The 12,250-nt window shown below is 41.1% G+C and overlaps 1 pseudogene; it reads right to left on the reverse strand.

Annotated features, from left to right (window-relative positions):
* Positions 1 to 1,548: 1,548 nt before the first annotated feature.
* On the reverse strand, positions 1,549 to 5,696 carry LOC147885279 (pentatricopeptide repeat-containing protein At1g11290, chloroplastic pseudogene; annotated as a pseudogene).
* Between the last annotated feature and the right edge of the window lie 6,554 nt (positions 5,697 to 12,250).

Genomic DNA, 12,250 nt, shown 5'->3' on the forward strand with positions numbered 1-12,250 from the left:
AAGAGTGCTCCATGCATGCATTTCAGATGAGGATGTTTATGATGATGATTTGCAAATTGATGAATCTGAATTATGTCTGAATGGTATATCCATGCACGATGAAGAGAATGTGATCATGGAGTTTCTTCTTTCTCTTGAAGATAATGCGTCTGAAGATCAGATGACAAATCAACCACAAAACATGGATGAAGGCTCAAAGGGTTCATATTTCTCAAAAGGCTCAATGAATTACAACAGGGAATAATATAAAAAATTCAGGATTCAGATTGCAAGGTATTACTATATCCAACTCAATCTCTGTATGATCAAAATGATGCAAATGAGTTTCTAGAGGAACAAATGTTTGGAATGGCTTCAAGAACATAAATTTCAGTTGATGATACATACATTAGAAGTATTGAATGTTGCTCTTTCTGAATTTAATGATGATTTCTTTGACACAAATACTCATATGAAGGAGGATATACAGCCAGATTTTGATTTAAGTTCAAGTTTTGATGAAGTTTCAGATTTCTGTGAAGATTCAAGTGCAAAAGCACATTTGAGAAAATCAAATGGAAATCCAACAAAAACAATTTCAAATAATGATAGTGACGATGTTTACCATACTTGTGATGATGATAGGATGGAAAGGATGAAAAATGAGGTACATGAAAGAACCGAGAGAACCAAAAGAGCCCAAAGGAGTTCTTAAACCGCATACCAAATGTTTTTCAACACTTCGTGGAAGGAAACTCAGGAATCTAGATGTTAGGAAAACAGAACTTTCAGACATCAGGAAAACATAAAATTTAGATCTTAAGAAAACAGAAATTTCAGATTTCAGGACAACGTTGAAGATTGAATACAGGCAGACTGATATCATAAAATCAAAGTGCAATAATCCTTGTTTTCTTAATGCAGTTGTTCAGATCCTACTCGACCAGATTTTACGGTCTTTTACCTTACACTTCATCGCCATGTTTTCTTGGCAATATGCCCTTTATGGTACATGTTCTTGTAAATAGTGGCGCTTCATCGATATGATTCTACTTGTATAAGCAGTGCGATGCTTATGCAATGTCCATCCAATGCCATTGGAGTGTGAAGATACTTAATTCATTCATGGTTCTATGTTTTCATTCTATGTGATCATGCATGCATGACATTATACTAATGGGTTCCTAGCCCTGGCATGTTGCTCTAAAATGGTAGCACTAAATTCACATATGCACTTACAATATAGTTTAGTTTCTTAGTCAAATTTTTACATCCTTAGCGAATGTGAAAGGTTGTGGGCCTTGTTGTTTCCCAACTCGTTGTGGGCCTTGTTGTTTCCCAACTCCCAAAACTACCCCATCCATCTTCCAGCTTGAAGAGTTCTATATTACATGTATCTTGGGGAAAGGAAAAAGCACAAGCAAGAAATATGGTTTGCATTTTGGATCTATCTTTTGTGTCTTCCACTTGCTGAGTGGATGCCTCTTTTCTCTTCCTTTTACGATGTTTGGTTTACCCTTAACAGCTAAAAGGAAGGCTGGGCAGCATTGATTGCAACAAAACCTCGTTTTCTTTCAGTCATTATATTGCTTTCACGTGTTGTGTGCGCTATTGCATCTCACCTCCCTTCACTTGTACACATATTGATCACCACCATTAACAAAAGAAATCAATCTACAAGTCTCCTAAACAATTAATAGTGCGTTACCAATAATCATTACACGAACATATACCATCCTTGAAATGATGAAAGCGATTTGCATCCCTTTGAATGATTTCTCGCCCTTCAATCTTTGATATGATGCGAGTAACATTGTGGCAATCAACACACATACGAAGGTTCTTAAAAATACGGAGAGTTGTACCTGCAGGTGTACTAATAAGCCCAAAGGCTAAGGCTAACTTCTCACTATGTCCACAAAGTGCATCTACCTTCTCCATTTCTGTGATCTGGTGTAAGACAGAATCACAATTGGGCATATGTCCTTCGTTTTTTATGATGCCCATTAATCGTCCCAGTTCTGCATATATATCACAACTTCGAGGGTGATCCCTGGCATTTGCAGTAAAGACATGAATCTTTGCGTTGACCTCAATCCAGCTCTTCCCTGGTATCTTCCAGGCTTTATTTTGTGTGATCTTATCCCGTAATCTGTGTACCTCTTCCCACACATGATTGGCTGCATAAATGTTAGACATCAGCACATACCCTGCTGTATTTCCACTCTCAGATTTGATGAGATTATCAAATGCCCGTCTACCTATATCCAGATTTCTGTATTTAGCACAAGAACCTAACAGAGCCATCCACACCACAGAACTTGGTTGAAATGGCATTTCAAGAATGAAGTCCTCTGCCTCTTTCAAGTGTCCTGCCCGGCCAAGAACATCAACTATGCAGACATAGTGCTCCATTGCTGGAGCAAGGCCGAAGTATTCTTTCATGAGTTTGAAGTAATGACGGCTCTCTTGGACTAAACCCGCATGGCTACATGCAGAAAGGAGACTTACGAAGGTCACAATATCTGGCTTAAAACCTTCTTGTCGCATCTTCTCAAAATATTGCTGGGCCATTGTGAAATACCCATGCCCTGCATACCCTGCAATCATCGCATTCCACGATACGACGTCTCGAGCACGCAACTTTTGAAACACCTCATTAGCATGTTGCAGGCAGCCACATTTAGCGTACATGTCTATCAATGTGTTTCCAATAATCAGAACTGAATCAAACCTTCTTTTCATAATGTCAGCATGGATTTGCTTGCCTTGAGATAGGGCAGCAATGCTGGAGCATGCTTTAAGGGCGCACACATAGGTGACCTCATTTGGCTCTGTACCCTCCTCCTGCATTTTCTCAAAAAGCTGGAGAGCTTCCTCACCATGGCCATGCTCAGTGTACCCTGCAATTAGAGCGGACCATGATACCACATTTCGATCGGATAGCTTGTCAAAAACCTTGCAGGCCTCCTCAAGACTGCCACATTTAGCATACATGTCAACCAGGCTGCTTCCAACATACAGATCAGATTCAAGCCCTCGTCGTCGGATGTCAGCATGGATCAGCTTGCCCTTGTCTAAAGCTGCTTTGCTGGCACATGCTTTAAGAATGCAGACAAATGTAACCTCGTTTGGCTCTAGTCCACCCTGAAGCATTTTCTCATACTGTCGAAAAGCTTCATGCACATGCCCATACTCAGCATATCCTGCAATAATTGCAGACCATGCCACCACTCCTCGGGTAGGCAACTTGTCAAAAACCTGACGTGCCATTTCTAGGCTTCCGCATTTCGCATACATGTCAACCAGGGTGTTTCCCAAAAGAACATTGGACTCAAATCCTTTTTTCACTATTTCAACATGGACCCACTTACCCTGATCTAATGCTGCTATGCTCGAACATCCTTTGAGGAAGCATACAAATGTGACTTCATCTGGCTCCATGCCCTCCTGTAACATTTCCTCAAAAACCTGGAATGCTTCCAGACCAAATCCATGTTCAGCATATCCTGCAATCAATGAATTCCATGTCACCACATTTCGGATTGGCAACTTGTCAAATGCCTTGTGTGCATCCTCAACGCTGCCACATTTAGCATACATGTCAACCAGGGTGCTTCCAACCGTAAGGTCTGACTCCAGCCCCCTTTTTGTGATGTCATAATGGATCAACTTGCCATGATGAGGGGAAGCTATGTTGCTACATGCCTTAAGGATACACACAAACGTAACCTTATCTGGTTCTGTCCCCCCCTGTTGCATTCCATTGTATAGATGGAGAGCTTCTTCACCAAATCCATGCTCACCATAACCTGAAATCATTGCAGACCATAACACCACATCTCGTTCGGGCAAATTGCTGAACACTTTCCATGCATCCTCTAGGCTACCACATTTGGCATACATGTCAACCAAGCTGCTTCCAACACAAAGATCCATCTCCAGCCCTCGTTTTTCTACGTCAACATGGACTAGCTTGCCCTCCTCTAAGGCAGCTATAACGGCACATACTTTGATGGTACAGACAAACGTGACCTTGTCTGGCTTTGAACCCTCCTGTTGCATTTTTCTCAATAGATGGAGGACTTCCTGAGCATTCCCATGGTCAGCATATCCTGAAATCATAGCATTCCATGACACCACAGTTCGTACTGGCAGATTGTCACACACCTTGCGTGCATCTTCTAAGTTGCAACATTTGGAATACATGTCTATCAGCGTGCTTCCAACAAATATGTCTGATTCAAGCCCTTGCTTTACGACCTCAACATGTATCAGATTGCCCTGATCCAAGGCCGCAATACTTGTGCAAGCTTTTAATAAGCATACAATTGTGACCTTGTTTGGCTCCGTGCCCTCTTGTTGCATTTTTTCAAACAGTCTAAGAGCTTCCCAACCATCGCCATGTTGAACGTATCCTGAAATCATTGCAGACCATGACACCACATCACGGACTAGTAAACTGTCAAACACTTTGCGTGCCTCTTGTGGACTCCCACATTTGGAATACATGTCAACCAAGGCGCTTCCAACAAATAAATCTAACTCCAACCCTTGTCTGACAATGTCAACATGGACAAGCTTCCCATTCCCTACAGATGCTAGGATGATACAAGCTTTGAGAACTGCAACAAAAGTATGAGAGCTCGGTTGGACAGATGACAACTGCATTTGTCTGTAGAGTATCACAGCTTGCTCACCTTGACTGTTCTGGGCATGAGCTAAAATGATTGCAGTCCATGCATATACGTTTTGCTCGTTCAAACTTTTAAAAGTATGGACTGCTTCTGGCATGTTTCCATACAAAGCAAACATGCGGATAAGCTGACATCCAAGCTTGCCATTCCACGGAAATTTCTGTTTTAACATCAACTCCTGCACTTGCCTACCTGCAGTGGGGTCATTTAGTCTGATGCAACACCGTAGGAGGCAAGCCCACATGCCCTCAGAAATTTGTGTCCCTTGTTGAACCATACAATCCACAGTCTGAATTGCCTCATGAAGCCGTCCGTACTTGCAGAATTGATGCAACTCTTGGACACATTGAGAATAGACAGCGGTCTGGGTAACCTTGCACTGATAGGAGAGAATCATGCTCGGGATTTCACGGGTGAATCCCTTGCATGGAATTCCCATGGAAAAACAGCAAGGAGTCTTGCCAAGGAAAATGACCAACACTGAATGCAGGAGGCTAGGAGAGCCTCAAGAGGACCAAAGTCGAAAAGCTCCTCAATCATGGTCCACCATGGAAAACATACAATCTGAGGACCCGTCAAAGCACAAGAAAGAAGCTCACCCGCTTCCACGGTGAGGCTCCACGAAGTTGGGAGCATCCTCTCAAGCAGTCCAACCACGCACAGGAAGCAATCAATGAATCGGGTCGCGCTGCAGGTAATGGCCCAAAACGTGTTGAGAATGATGATGTAACCCAACAGATTCGTGGGCTAATTCACCCTTAGCAAGGAATTCGCTTGGTTTGTGTGATCCTGTTGAGAAGCGAGCTTGCGCCGCTATGAGAAAATACAATTTTGCTATAAACTCCTCTGGAAATGGTGATGATGATGGAGGTGGCTCCAGGTTACGTACCTCCATTCGTAAACAAATCCCTGTGTCCACTACACAAATCCTGGAGTATGGCATTGTCCTAACTCCTCTTCTTAGATGATTACAAAAAAGGGAAGTCGAGTTCCCTCCACCATGATGCAGTAGCTATTGCGTATTGTTCATTTGTCTTCGGACTTGTTTCTAACTACAATGATTACACGAATTCAAGAGGTTGATAGGATGTGATTCCTCTAGCCTATTTTCTCACTATACTTTCTCTTCTTCTATGAGACCATGAGAGTGCAGCTAAGGGCATTAATGGATGTAATTGAGGATCTCTAAGTTGGATATCCCTTTGTCCTCTTGGTCCTTGTTGAGATGTTTATAGATGCTTAGGAGGAGATGTACCTCTAGCCATTGTTACCTCTCCATTTAGAATGGAGTAGAGCTGCTCATATAAAGCATGTAAGGTTGTTCTATAGGTCATTGTTGATGACCCCACTTGTACATTGTGTGTATATATGTACACTATGTAGTAGGCTAGGGATATATTGTCCAACCCTCAATGTGGACCTTAGCTTTGGTTGTAGGTATGTCTTTATAGAACCTAGGGCAATCCTATTAAACTTTCATATATGTTATACTAAAGCACACATTGCTTCAGTGTGTTTGAGTGTTGCCTTGGTACTATTCAACATGCTATCAAAGCATGTTGAACAGTGTAGGAAATAGCTTTAGTGTGTTTGAGTGTTGCCTATAATATTCAACATGCTATCAAAGCACATGCTACTTTTTGATTAGCCTTCTCCTTTAGTGCTAGCCTTCGTCATGGCTGAGTCTGCCCTTCACCTCCAGAGTGCCAACAGAAACTCAATACAAAGACTTTGTATAATAGATTTTGAGAGCTCGGTTTCCTCAAATTGCTTTTGGCAAGTTCTTCTGGCTTTTTGGTGTACATCCACCCAGATAGGAGTTTGATTTCTTTTTTGTTTAGGTTCGGTATTAGGCACTCTGGACTCTCTGGAAGGATCGCAATCATAGGGTCTTTAGTGATCCTGTTTTTTCCAATTTCTCTTTCTTCAGACACTCTTTGCAGCAATCTCTTTTTTATTACTTGCAATCTCGTGTCTTTGATCATGATGTATATTTGTCCTACAGTGAGATTTTCTCTTGATGTATTATAGCTCTCCCTTTCTAGGATAGCTTTTTTTGGTAATATAATGACTCAAAGATTCCACAAAAAATGTGTGTGTGTGTGTGTGTGTGTGTGTGTGAGAGAGAGAGAGAGAGAGAGAGAGAGAGAGAGAGAGGGAGGGAGGGAGGGAGGGAGCAGGACAAAGAGAGAGAGAGAGAGAGAGAGAGAGAGAGAGAGAGAGAGAGAAGAAAGTCATATTAACGTCCACAGGAGACCTCACGAATCCATGGGACAAAGTACAAAATGACAAAAAGACATGCAACATTTGAATAAACCAGGGGTCGAGGAGTGCACATGGCATCTCAGCTCGATTATTATATCACACCAATACATACTAGGACTATAAAACTAATAGAAGTGGCCTTCATAACATCAGTTTAAGACTGAGAGTCTTTAGGTTTAGATTTGAAATCTCTAATTAGTGTTCCATCTTGATACACAGCCCATTTTCCAGCTTTACGTGCATCCTTCATTTTGGTGAGCTCGACACTCCTCTGCTTGAGCTGAGTTAAGGTGAGTGGCTCACGAAGCTTGAAGATTATTTTCGCTTCTATTTCTGAGAAAGGGAAGTTGCTGCGTTTTATACAAGGCTTAGATCCCTCTCTAGCTACTGATGTGAGAGCTCACAATCCTCTAACCATTGAGCGAGCAGCCCAGCTTGCTGAGGTGTTTGAGCCAAAATATGCTGGCAAGTACAAGCATGTGTCACATAGCTTCTATGGTACTGCTTATGATGCTGACAGGAAGACAAATTCTGCTGATTGGATTGATAAGAAACCAGCAGCTGCTTCCTTCCCACGATATCCAACGGTTTCTGGAAGTAAGATGCCATATGCAAAGCCATACAGGCCCATGGATGCAAAGACAGGTGTCAAACCTAGCGCTGGTTTTGGCAAATCAGAAGTTAAACAACATTCCAGAGCCATAATGGACAATAGGAAGAAGGCAAATTTATGCTTTATCCTTAGAGATCCAAATCCTTGTGCCCTTCAACTTGTTTGTCTGTCAAAGAATCTTAATTCTTCCTGCTCTCTCCTTGAAAAACACTTGTACTTGCTTTCCTATTTGGGAGACACAGCTGATATCATTATGATCCCACTCTACTTGTGGTATTTCCTTCTTGAGACATGCAATCCTCTCATCTGTTGTGTAATCTTCTTCTTCATTAAAAGGGCTAAGGCGATCCTTAGGCAACCCTCCAATGCGTAGTATCTTCTTATTACGTGCTATAGCCTGCTGCTCTTTTACTTCTGTGTACAAATCCACTTTGCTGAGTTTGTTGTCTACAACAATAGCCATCTCTTCCTTGCCTGAACTCACTTGGGTGTTGATGATTTCCTTAACCTTGGAGACAAGAGTTGGAGTTGGTGGAAATGTGCTAAATATCTCCATAGCTTCTGCAATAATTTCTTGCTTGCCTTTGTTCTCCATCTCATTCACCTTTCTGCTAAGAGCTACAACTAGCAACCTTATGGGAAGCAAGTTCAATTACCTCACAAAAAGAAACTTATGCGTAAGCTCTTGCCGTTAAATTTGGTACATACAGATGTGTGTATGATGCCACAGCTTTCTTTGGGTGGTGGCAAGTATTTTGTGTCTTTTATTGATGATGCTACACGAAAGGCATGGGTGTATCCTATGCGTCAGAAAGATGATGTGTTTCAGACTTTCAAGATATGGCTTGCATATGTAGAAAATCAAACAGCCAGGTCATTGAAATGTCTTAGATTTGACAATGGAGGTGAGTATGTGTCGAAAGAGTTTGATAACTTCTTGGCTTTGAAAGGTATCAAAAGGGAACTCCCTCCACCTCACAACCCATCACAAAATGGTGTTGCTGAGAGGTTAAATAGGACTATACAGGATAGAGTCCATTCAGTGTTGTCACATGCTACTCTAAACCTAAATCATAAATCTTAGACCCTAGATTGTAAATCCTAAATCCTATATCTTAAAACATTTAAAGCCCTAAACCTTAAAACCTTTAATACCCTAAACCTTAAACCCTTAACCCTAGACCATTAACGCTTGCTCCTAGACCCTAAAACATTGACCTTAAACCCTAGACCCTAAATCTTAAACCCTAGCAAAACCCTAAAATGCAAACAATAATATGTAAAATATTTTGATTTAAGCAACAGGTTGGAGTGCTCCCAACCTGTTGCTTATTTAAGCAATACCTTGGGGGTCCACCCAACCTGTTAATCAACTTAGTAAAAAAATACTTATTTGAGCAACAAGTTGGAGTGCACACAACCTATTTCTTAAGCAACAGGTTGGGTGCACCCGCAACCTATTGCGTGAGCAACAAGTTGGGGGGTGCATCCCACATGTTGCTCAAATCAATAAGTAGTTTCAGAGCTTTCCTACCCCTTGGATCATACCATAGTGTTGTAATTTCCCTTGTCATCCATGCTCATGTCCACCACTTTTGCAACCCAGAACTTAACATTCTCATGCTCATCATCCGATGGTCGAACTACAACAAAATAATGGACATCTATGACTAATTCTGGCATAAACTCTCCCTTCCTCGAACCATAATATGGACGTGGGAGTAGCGAATCAAACTCATTTTCAAAGACATCAAACGATGGGTGCAAATCATATTGAATAATATATTTAAAGGTGGTGTAAACATATACCATTTTTCAGGAATAAGGCATACAATATATTATCCTATGCTTCCGACTCTTGTTCAAAGTCATCAAATTTTGGTATTACATTTTCACTTGATGCGTTAAGCCTAGCCAAATGATGTTTAATATGTGCAAGGCTAGAATCAAGAATTGTGATACATTTTTCAACATCATACCCATGCTTCTTTTTGTAACTTTGAGTCCTTGATTTCCAACAATGAATAATGCTAGTCACTTCCACCTCTATCAAGCCCTCTTTATTTGGAATCCATTCACGTTTCTTTTGCAAGCAATGCGCATATAATTGTTTCATTGTATATATTTTGGGGAGACTTTTCAAAGGCTTTGGTTCATACCATAAAGTTGTGAATGTTATAGGAATTCCCTTCTCACCCCTTGCATATGAGCAACCTTTGCCACCCAAATTGTGCCACCTTGTTCATACAACTCTAAATCTATATCAGTGTCCCAAACTGCAACAAACATACCCTCTTCAATCTCATCAGAGGGTACAAACTCCAGTAAGGGTTTATCCCCCTTCTACCACAATATTTTCGAGGTAAAAGGCATTGCTCAACTTCTTTCTCATCTATTTCCGTATTTGTATCTAATGTGGATCTCGATGACATAGCTTCTTCTGGGCAAAAAGATTCAGAGTATTCAATGCTCATTAAATTTTCTTGTTTTTGTAAAGATTTGACAAGTGCCTCAATTAACTTGATTATCTCCCCATTCTTTATTGCCTGCTGAGGATATTTTTACGTCATACTTTGAAGACGTTTAATAAAGGCATCCAAGCCTTTTATTTCATCTACGTCAAGTGCTTTGTTCTTTGCAAGAACAAATCTAGTTTCCTCCAATGGAGTTATTCTCTGCAAATAAAGCATATGGCTCACTCCATAAATGATCTCCATCCTTCCATCCCTTGCTGCCATTACCCGTACCATTCCCTCCCTTATGTGCTCCTGTTGTAGGAGGGTTAGATCATCATCCAAATATACCCTGGTCCCTTTCAATGTTGCTCTCATGCTCATAATGGTGGACCTATCCATGGCATTCCAGAATTTTAGTACTAAGGGTCTCATTGGGGTTTCAGCTTTACCTACTCTCCAGGCTGTCTCGCATGTGAGATTAACCCCCATTTTAGTGAACAAAACTTGGGCATCTGCCATTGGGGTATCTCCCACCATCAAGCCCCTTACAAGCACATTCAAGACCTTGCTGGATCTCCTTTTCTCTTCTCTAGAGTCTTAGAGATAAACTCCTTCTTGGGTGCAACTGATCCGTTTTTAACCACTACTGTCCATTCAAGCATTTCTTCTTTCCCTTTATTGAGTTGTGTGATCTCAGCATGTTTCCCAATCATCATGGCCTGCATGGCCGCCATCTCTTTCTTGAGAGCTGCATTCTCTATTCTGAGAGAGAGAGAGAGAGAGAGAGAGAGAGAGAGAGAGAGACAGAGAGAGTGAGAGAGAGAGAGTGAGATGTCTGCATTTATGTTTATGTTACTTATGTTTACGTTTGTCATTCAAGGCCGGGTGATGGCCCGTTTACGCTGGTCAAAATGACCTCCTTCTGAGTGACATGTATTCTTAGGTAATATAGAATCATAGCTGGGTGATAGCTCACTTTTGCAATTTAAAATCACCCCATCATAATCTAGTACTACATATACATATATATACATGTACATAGGTGCAAGTAGAGCCAGTTGTTATCCAGGTTATGACTCACTTCTGCTAGTCGGTTCATCGTGATAACAACCTTTCCAACTAGATGTGTGATCACAAATGATGATCTAGATCATCTTAGTTATGTGATGTTGTTGCATGTGTGGGATATGGACTATGCGGATGTCCATTTATGAAGGAAAGACATTGATCACATGCCTTAATTCAAAGACACAGTTGGAAAATCTTCTTATGGAAGAAGGTGATTCCTTGCGGGATCATCTGAATAAGATGAAGATCCTCAAGAATAGAGTGATTGAGAATGGCTTTGAAATGGAAGACCCGATTTTGCTGAATGAATACTTCAAAGTTTACCCCCATGCTATGAGAGCCGCAAGGTGGCAATGAATGCCAAAGGCGTGACTATCAAGTCTGATGAATGGATAAGCCTATTAATCCAAAAGGGTGATCAACAAAAAGGATTGAGCGATGACCATGTTGACAGCGCACTGGTGGTAAAAATATGCAAGACAAGATAAGAGAAAACAAAGCCAACAAAGACAGTAGTCTTTTGCTAAGCAAAAGCCATCTGCAAAAAGGAAAACCGCATTGAATGTAGCGAGATGGGTCACTTTGCCAGAGAATGTAGTAGTAAGCCAAGGCTAAACCTAGCAACAATGGCAAGAAATGTGAAAGGAATATGCAGCAAAAGCAAAGGATGGTTCTGATGGATCAAAAAGGAGTGATGCCTCGAACACCGATTGTCGCAGACAGGTCAAGCAACAATGTATTCCTTCAGGACATCAAATCATGCACAGCATTGAGTGCATCAAAGAAAATTGATTTTGATGTGTGGATAGTAGATTCTAGTACATCACAACGCGTGTTGCAAATGGGATCGGTTCAAGCCACTTGATCCAATCAAGGTTCCCCAAATGTTCATTTAGGAGAAAATCTTCCACATCCAATTAAAGGAATTGGTGACATACCAGTTCAACTTCCAAATGAGAAGATAAATTTTATTTGTAACGTTCTTAATGTACCCATAGTTACCATGAATTTTCTATCAATTATCCAATGTGCTAGAACTCTCTTTAATGACCTCTTGTTCACACAGAAAGAGATCATTGGACATGGTCTAAGAGAGCACTTTTTATAAATTGACAGTCACGATTCTTGATAACAAAGTATGCATGGTTGCACATAAGGACTCTCAATTATGA

Source organism: Dipteris shenzhenensis, chromosome 25 (assembly GCF_047967505.1).
Source record: "Dipteris shenzhenensis isolate YYH24624 ecotype China chromosome 25, Dip_SZ_1.0, whole genome shotgun sequence".
Taxonomy (NCBI): Eukaryota; Viridiplantae; Streptophyta; class Polypodiopsida; order Gleicheniales; family Dipteridaceae; genus Dipteris; species Dipteris shenzhenensis.